A 10,152-nucleotide genomic window follows, 5' to 3' on the forward strand; every position below is an offset into this window, starting at 1 on the left:
GCAGATTCAAACCAGCAAATGGGTTCCATTCCCCCATTTCAGAATTTTGCATTTTTACCTCAGGAGGGGCAGGACATGGAATTTCTCATTTCTGCCCGCCCGGGGCTGCAGAAGCTCTTTCTTGCAGACGCGGCAGTGAATATCCCCACCCAGACAGTACACATGGGATGGAAGCTCTACTCCAGGTACAGTTAAGTCAAAATTATTTGAGTCCTGATAAACCTCACAGTAGCTCACGGGGTGGAGTATCCACACAGGGAAGGGCAATCCAAGAAGACTAGCCATTACAGCCCCTACCCTGCATGTTTGCAGAGCATGCATGTCATTCCAGGAGAAGCAGGATACTGCCTGAACCCAGTTCCAGAGCAGTGATGCAGAGATTTTACCTGGGAAGGAGAGGCAGTTGGAACAGCTCCTCAGTTTTGCCTTGAGGAAGTGCATCAGAGCAGGGATAATTCAAGCCTAGCAGCATTATCAAAAACCGTGGAGACGGTATGTTCATGTTTCCACTCCAACACGTGAAGAGCCTTGAAATTGTCAGTCCCATCTTCACAACAATGAAGAAAATCTAACAAATAAAGTGAACAACTACACTTCTTGGATCTATCAGACAACTGAGGTTGTTAGGGGAGACAGTGATTAAAACTGCCCACCCTAGCCAGGCACCACAGTAACCATTTGCATGAGTTATTTTATGACAGGAGATCCTGGTAAGGAACATGGAGCTAACAAGCTACCACCAACCAGAAGAATTAGGGAAAGGTCAAAAGGAGAGAGGAGACTCCAGTCCATTATGTCCTACCAACCTCCCAGAATCCGCCTCACTGGAATCCATCTGGGCTAAGCGATGCACACGTCACCAGGAAGGGCCCTGAGTCAGAATGTTTGGCCAGAGACAACCCAGAAAATAATCCTATCGCCATAAAACCCGAGACTGCGAGCCACATGGCAGAGCAGTTCACCTGGGTTCCCTTACCCTCCTGCGCTTCACCCAGGTGCCCCTTCCCAATAAAGTCTCTTGCTTTGTCAGCATGTGCGTCTCCTCGGACGATTCATTTCCGAGTGCTAGACAAGAGCCTGCTCTCACGCCCTAGAAGGGGTCCCCCTTGCTGCAAGAAGGTCACTGGGAAAACAACTGCCCCAAAAGAGGTGAATACAGAGAAACACAGCTTGCCAAGAGAAGAAGCTGCTAGAGCCAGAAACTGGTAGGTAAATATAATCAAACTGCTGGAGCTTGAGTATGGACTAGCTTGAGATTTAGAAACTCCCGTGAGCCTATTCTTAGGGGAAGTGCCAGACGTTCATGAGTTTTACCTCAAGGAGCCCCACCAAGTTCTCCTGATGACGGTCAGAGAAAAATCCCCTCGTGTTTCCAGCAGGGAGGGGGAAAAGGAGCCATTTTTAATATATCCAGAGCATACTGTTCTGTGCCTGTTCTTAAGAGAAATTACTCTGAGTTAATCTAACTCATGTAGGGGAAGGAAAACACTCAACTCCAAGCCTCTCTGTTTCTCACACCTACAGGAAACAAAAAGCTGAGAAGCACTTGAGAAGGATACATCCCAGGGGCACAGGTCAAGTAAAAGACTGATAGGTAATCATAGACTGCTTCCCCTCCCCCCACACCTATTAACTCATTAACAGGATTCTTGCATAAAAGAGGATTACAGCTGAAAGAACTGCAAGATTTAGACTCTGAGGAGGAAATTCTAGGGAAACTCAAAGACAAGAACAGAAAAACAAGCATATTAGAGGAAATTGATTTAGACACCTACAGGTATAGCAAACAGTGAACAGTGCAGTGAACATGCTAGCATAAGTCCTAGCAAGATAAACATAACCCTCTCACTGAAGTCCCAATAAATTATGTCTGGCTTTCAGCCAAAAATTACAATGTATTACAAGACAAGAAAAAATACAGTATGTAGAGACAAAGCAAGCAAGAGAACCAGACTTAAATTTGACAGATTTTGTAATTATCAGACTGGAATTTTAAAATATGATTAATAGGCTAAAGGCTCTATTGCAAAAAAAAGGATGACACGCAAATACAAATGGACATTAGGAGAACAGAGATTAAAACTGTAGGAAAGGGACTTCCCTGGTGGTCCAGTGGTAAAGAATCCTCCTTCCAACCAGGGGACGAGGGTTCGATCCTTGGTCAGGGAACTAAGATCCCACATGCCGCAGGGCAACTAAGCCTGTGTGCCACAACTACTGAGCTCATGCACCTCAACTAGAGCCCACATGCCGAAAACTAGAGCGCCCACGCGTTATGGAACCCCCGCGCCACAACTACAGAGCCCATGCGCCCTGGATCCTATGCTCCACAACTAGAGAAGAGAAAACCCACATGCCACAACTAGAGAGAAGCCCGCACACCACAACAAAGAGCCCATGCGCTGAAATGAAAGATCCCACGTGCCGCAACTGAGACCCGACGCAGCCAAAAATAAATAAATAAATAAATAAAATATATATATTAAAAAACCTCTAGGAAAGATCCTAAAGGAAAAGTTAGTAGTTAAAAACACTACAGCAGGGATTTCCCTGGTGGCTCAGTGGTTGGGAATCCGCCTGCCAAAGCAAGGGACACAGGCTCAATCCCTGGTCCAGGAAGATCCTACATGCCGCAGAGCAACTAAGCCAGTGTGCCACAACTACTGAGCCTGCACTCTAGAGTCCACGAGCCACAACTACTGAAGCCCACATGCCTAGAGCCCGTGCTCTGCAACAAGAGAAGCCACCGCGATGAGAAGCCCACACACTGCAACAAGGAGTAGCCCCTGCTCACCGCAACTAGAGAAAGCCCATGCGCAGCAACAAAGACCCAATGCAGCCAAAAATAAATAAATAAAAAGTAAATTTATAAAAAAAAAAAGAACACTACAGCAGAAATGAAAATACCTTTGACGGGCTCCCAAGTAGCCTGGACACAGCAGAGGAACAATCAATGAACTTCAAGATGGAAACAGCAAATTGAAATGCAAGAGGAATAAAAGGAAAAAAAAACAGACAGAACACCCAAGGGATGTGTGGACAATTACAAAGGAAGCAACATATGTATAATGAGGATACCAGAAGAAGAAGGCAAAAACAAATGAAATATTTTAAATAATAATGGCTGAGTTTTTCAAAATTAGAGACAGACTCCCACCACAGATCCAGGAAGCCATCGGACACCAAGCCATATATAAATAAAACTATCTAGGAATATGCTGTTCAAACTTCCAGCATATAGAGTATTATTTGAAAGTACCTGAATTACCTTTAAGTGTATAGTGTACTCTGGGGCAACCACTAAAGCTTTAAAAATGATAATTGGTATATCAAGAGGAAAGAAAATGCAATCACATAAAATGCACAGTTAAAATTACACAAGGCAGGGCTTCCCTGGTGGCGCAGTGGTTGAGAGTCCGCCTGCCGATGCAGGGGACACTGGTTCATGCCCTGGTCCAGGAAGATGCCACATGCCGCGTAGCGGCTGGGCCTGTGAACCATGGCTGCTGAGCCTGCGTGTCCGGAGCCTGTGCTCTGCAATGGGAGAGGCCACAACAGTGAGAGGCCCACGTACCGCAAAAAAAAAAAAAAAAATTTACACAAGGCAGGAAAAGAGAAGAATGAAAAAGTACAATGAATAAATATTTTAAAACAGCAGATATATGTGAATTATCTAAATATACCAATGAAAAAACAATCTCAGAGTGGATTAAAAAAAGACCCAAATATATGCTATCTATACAAAACCCCTTTGAATGTAGAAAGATATATTAAAAGTAAAGGGATGAAGGGAATTCCTGGTGGTCCAGTGGTTAAAATTCCACCTTCCAATGCAGGGCACATGGGTTCGGTCCCTGGTTGGGGAACTACGATCTCACATGCCACAGGGCAACTAAGCCTGTGCACCGCAACTACTGAGCCCGCATACTCTGGAGCCTGTGTGCCACAAATAGAGAGAAGCCTGCGAGCCGCAACGAAGAGAACACGCACCACAACGAAGGGTCTGGCATGCCGCAACTAAGCCAAATAAATAAATAAAATTTTAAAAGCCATTAAAAAAAAAACAAAACAAAAGTAAACTACAGTAGCTTTATTACTTTCAGACAAAGCTGAATTAACAAAAGGAAAATTATCAGGAATAAAGAGGAGCATTACATAATGGTAAAGGGGTAGATTCAGCAGAAGATAGAACAAGCCTTAAGAGTATGTGTTTAAAAACAGATCAAAATAGGAGGCAAGAACTGGGACTTCCCTGGTGGCACAGTGGTTAAGAATCTGCCTGCCAGTGCAGAGGACATGGGTTTGAGCCCTGGTCCAGGAAGATCCCACATGCCGCAGAGTGACTAAGCCCATGCGCCACAACTACTAAGCCTGCTTCACAACAAGAGAAGCCACAGCAATGAGAAGCCCGAGCACCGCAATGCTGAGTAGCCCCCGCTTGCCGCAACAAGAGAAAGTCCACGTGCAGCAATAAAGACCCAACGCAACCAAAAATAAATAATTTTTTTAAAAAAGAACTGAAAACAATTATAGTTTGAGATTTCAACAAACCTCCATTTGTACTTAATGGATCCATCAGTCGAAACAAGGACACAGTGGAACTGAGCAGCACCATCAATCAATGGGATCTAATCAACGTTTATAGAATACTTTATTCTACAACAGCAGAATACACATTTTTAAGCTCAGATGGCACTTTGATTGAGATAGACAACATTGTGGGTCACAATGCACAATTCAAAAGACAATGAAGCTAGAATTAATTAAAAAAACAGCCAGAAATATCAAAACATTTGCAGACTGAACAACACACTTCTAAATAACATTTACATCAAAAGAGTCCCAGATAATTTTAAAATATTTTGAACTAAAAGAGAATGGAAATACAACTTCTTTTTCTGTTTACAGGGTAAATAGTGAGTACCACTGTTCACAGCAACTCAATTGAATCAGATTTGTTCTCCCAAGGACTGTGCATATGACTTTTGCATAATGAATATAATGTTCACACTAAATGCACTGGTGACCCTGAGACAATAAAAGTCTTGCAGAAAACATTGTTTGGCTTCTTTCCTGAAGAGGCAATTCACTAACAATTGTATATCTTTTATACACTGGCCAGAAGACAGTAAGAGAAAATAGGAACATGAGGTATTTTAACTATCCAAATGTATCCTCTAACATGTTTACATAATGATAGTTTTTACATAAAAAGTGCATAATTCCCACTACCCTCATGTTGGATTCCAATACAATTAAATTGAAGGTCGTCTTTGGGGAGAAAAGTTTTCCTCATCCATTACCTTCACAGGATGTTTTTCCTGTGTAAATTTCGAACACCCACTGAGTAGTCTGGTGGAAAGACTGTTCATAAGTGATTAATTTCAAGGATTTACCTCTTGTTTGAGTCCTCTAATGTCCAATGAGGGCTGAAATCTGGTTGAAACACTATCCATACACAATGCACATGAGGGATTTCTCTGGGAGTTTTGTTGATTGATGGTTGATTTCTCGAAGAGAAAATTTCCAGGTTTATTATACTCATTGATCTTCCCCTGAGTTCTCTGATGCTGCACTTCCAGTCAAAGATTCCCCATATCCATTACATTCATAGAGTTTCTCAGTCTGATGTGTCCTAAGACCTGACTTCTGGCTAAAAGCTTTCCCATATTCATCATGAATGGGATTTCCCTGTGTGACTTCTCTGATGTGTTCTTAGGCCTGGGTTGCTGCTTTAAGTTTTCTAAAGTTTACTACCGTTGATAAGGTTTCTCCCACGTGGGGACTGTCTGATGTACTCTGAGGTTCAGTTTATAGGGGAAAACTTTCTCACGTTCATTACTAATAGGATTTCTCCCCAGTGCGAGTTCTCTGAAATCTTTAGGACTGGCATCTAGTTAAAGCTTTCTCACATTCAACCCATTCATTGGGTTTCTCCTCCGTGAATTCGCTGATGCAGAGGTAGATGAGAATTTTCACAGAAGGATTTTCCACAGTTACTACACTGTTAAGGTTTCTGTTCTGTGTGAATTTTGATGCCGAGTGAGGTGAGACTTCCTAGAGAGACATTTTCCACATTTACTACACTCATAGGGTTTCTCCCCTGTGTGATTTCTCTGATGTCTTTTTAGGGTTGACTTATGGCTAAAAGCTTTCCCACACTCACTACATTCATAAGGTTTCTCCCCTGTATGCGTTCTCTGATGTTCTCTGAGGTTTGACATGTGGGTAAAAGTTTTCTCACATTCATTACATGCATAAGGTCTCTCCCCACTATGAGTTCTCTGATGTCCAGTGAGGTATGACTTCCTATAGAAAAGTATTCCACACTCATTACATTCATAGGGTTTCTCCCCTGTGTGAATTCTCTGATGCACAACGAGGTATGACTTCCTACAGATAGATTTTCCACACTCACTACATTCATAGCGTTTCGCCCCTGTGTGACTACTCTGATGCTCAGTGAGGTGAAACTTTGTATAGAAGACTTTTCCACATTTATTACACTCATAGGGTTTCTCACCTGTGTGACTTCTCTGATGTCTTTTTATGGTTGACTTATGGCTAAAAGCTTTCCCGCACTCACTACATTCATACGGTTTCTCCCCTGTATGAGTTCTCTGATGATCTCTGAGGTGTGACGTGTGGGTAAAAGTTTTCTCACATTCATTACATGCATAAGGTCTCTCCCCAGTATGAGTTCTCTGATGTCCAATAAGGTAATACTTCCTAGAGAAGGATTTTCCACATTCTTTACATCCATAGGGTTTCACCCTTATTTGAGTTCTCTGATGTACACTAAAGGTAGACTGAGCGGGCGAGGTTTGCCAAAATATGGTATCATGACGGAAGCTCCCTTTTGTGTCACATTTCTGGGGAAAGGTAAGGGCTGCATCAGGGCTGAAGTTTCCTCCAATTTCAAAGGTCTTTATTTCTGAGTGAGTGCTTTGATGTTCTCTGCAGTGTAACTCCTGGCGGAAAGTTTTCTCAACTGTGTCTTTATTCTGAAGTTGAGCAAAAAAGTCTTCCTGCAAGTATTTTCCTTGATTTGCCAGACTTTTCTCTAAGAGGTTATCAAGTTTGCTATCTTATAAAATAAAGAAAATTAAAATGTCTTATGAACATTAAACACATTTCTTATAGGATGCAGCCTTTATATATATGTGCTATATTGTATTTAATTATTTGCTTTCTAGGCACCAAGTCTCCCTGAAATAAACATTCCAAATGTTTATACTATTCCTATACTCCTTGAGAAAAAAGGACAACAAAATTATGATGATTATTACTATATAGTTGGCATTTTAAAAATAAGGAAATGAATGGTAAATAGATAATAGGACTCTCAAAAGTGGTTCACTCAGGAAATCTGAAAATGAGAGACTGGGATGACTGATTATGAGCAGTAGGTAGAATTGTAAGAAAAATCAGTTAACAAGGGTTTTCAAATGATAGATGAAAGAAGGGATTGGACTGAGGAAGAATAACAATGTCCAGGTCCTTATACTTCCAACTAGAGATTACAGTGGGAAGTCTATAAGCTTCCGGCTGGAGTCCCCCCTTTTCTATTCTAAACACATCAACACTAAAATAAATTGATAATTGCACTAATTTTCTCCTGATTATAGAAACAATTCTATAGCTCAAGCTGAAATCCTCCTGGAGTTATTCACAGAAATACAAATGTACAAGAAGTGTAAAAGTGATGAGAGGTAAAACCATAATTTGACCTAGAACGAATTCATTTCTATATGCTGGCTCTAATGCCTTAGTTTACTACACCAGGGTTGTTCAACAACAAACCTCTCTTGAACATCAAATCATAAGTTTCCACTTTCACTATGATTACTCACTCTCTTGAAACTAGTCTTAACCATGACTAATCTCTATATACTCCACCTACTTCTCAACATACTTAGTTTCTATTAGCTGAGATGCTTAAATAGCATGTTTCAACCTGTTTCCAAAAGCCTATTTAGAAATACCCTTTTTATTCATTTCACATAAGTTTCTTTCATATGTGTGACTCATCTTACCTAGGCTATTTTAACCTTTGATGTAAAATGTCAGCCCTATGCTAAAACCTAAGGTGGCACTGAACACACTACTCTAAATACAACAGAAAACAGGAGTTAAGTGGCATCATTCTGGAAAACAACTTTTTTTTTTAACAACTCCAGGCACATTAGATATTCTAGCTACCATTTCACAACTCCATATTTTCCAATCTAGTCTGGCCAGGCTATTTGTCTCCTATCAGTGGTTCCTTATCTACAATAATATTTTTCAGTTTCAACATTTATCTTCTACTCACAATCCTTTCTCTAAGTAACTCTATAACCCAATTTAAGGATTAAAGATTAATCTAGATATCTTTTGAGGCAATACTATTCTCTAAACTTGACCAAGAAAATACCTTCTTAGAGCTCCCCAACACTAATTTACACTCTCACAATAAGTACTGCCTATACCATTCATCTTAACAATGAATAGATGGAGAGCACATGTGCACATTGGGGCACACACATTTTTAAGCAAATTATTATCACTTAAATCAGGATTCATCTTAAAATTAACGGCATGCTGACAGTTTTTTAGCTACCCCTAAATTAATGGTTCCTCTTTCAACTGATACCTTCTTAGAGCCTATAAAATATATTTCATGCAGCTTTGTGCTCCTAAATCTGAAACAGAACTCTCATTCTCTGATTATTTTTGCACTCCTCTGTGATATGATATAAATTAGTAGTCCTTAAAAATGCAGTATGGAACTTTGCTGGTGGTGAAGTGGTTAAGAATCTGCCTGCCAATGCAGGGGAAAAGGGTTTGAGCCCTGGTCCAGGAAGATCCCACATGCTGCAAAGCAACTAAGCCTGTGCGCCACAACTACTGAGCCTGCACTCTAGAGCCCATGAGCCACAACTACTGAAGCCCATGTGCCTAGAGCCTGTGCTCCGCAACAAGAGAAGCCCATGCACCACAATGAAGTGTAGCCCCCGCCCACTGCAACTAGGGAAAGCCTGTGCACAGCAACAAAGACCCAACGCAGCCAAAAAAAAAAAAAATATATATATATATATATATATATATATATATATATATATATTTTTAAATGCAGTATGTTTCAGAGCTACCCAGACCACTCTCAGTTACACTGGCTTAGTCAAAGAAATTTGACTGCTGCACCAATAAGTATGAAATACCTCTCTCCAACCTTATGGTCAATCCAATGTAACTACACAATATTAATTATATATAATGTCCCAGAAGAGGCAGGAATAAAGTAGGGAATATTCTTTTCTGGTGCATTATAATACACCAAGTAATTTACCCACACACATTCATTTTAAGTACATCTTAATTTTTGTATGTGTGTATGTTTTAACATTCTGTTCCAAATAACAAGATACTATTCAGTTTTTTGTTTCTGACCATTATTTATATGGCATTTTTCTACCAATAGACTTTTGCTGCTTGATTTCATATGCATAATTTTCATTTTAGCTTCACAGACCATGGTTGTCCTGCAGTGTGTAATATTCCACTGTATTATTATATCATGATTTAACTTTAAGTTCACATGTAAATTAGTATTGAGGTTCCTTCCAAAATTGGCCTTTTTACAAATGTTGTATGAAAAGTATCTTATTTTGTTTCCCAGTGAAAATGTACAGGAAACTCTAGAAGATAAACCTGGGAGTGAAACTACTGAGTCATGGGGAACAGGTATGTTAAAATTTAAAGAAAATGCTAATCTGTTTTCCCAAATACCAATTAATACCGCTCCTGCCTTGCTGATGATTCCCTGCATATCATCATACTCTTGGAATCATAAAACTTCTCCATGTTTGAAAATTGAGTGAGAAGAACATCATACTACAGTGTGATCTGATCTGAATTTGTGCTTCCCAGAGTAAGCATTTTTTTTCCATCTATGCCATTCATCCCCTTCTTTGAGAAATGCCTCTTTATGGACTTTGACTCTTTTTTAAATGGGTTACTTACCTTTTTACTAACAATTTTAGTAGTTTAATATTTAACATACATTTGAGTCCCAAGTTTTTGTCTCAGGTACTGAATCAGAAAATAAAATATTTTAAATATTTGCTCTCAGAGAGCTTATATTCCAGTGGAAAGAGACAGAGGGAAAAA

The sequence above is a fragment of the Grampus griseus genome (assembly GCF_964374135.1).
Source record: "Grampus griseus genome assembly, chromosome: 6".
NCBI classification, from domain to species: Eukaryota; Metazoa; Chordata; class Mammalia; order Artiodactyla; family Delphinidae; genus Grampus; species Grampus griseus.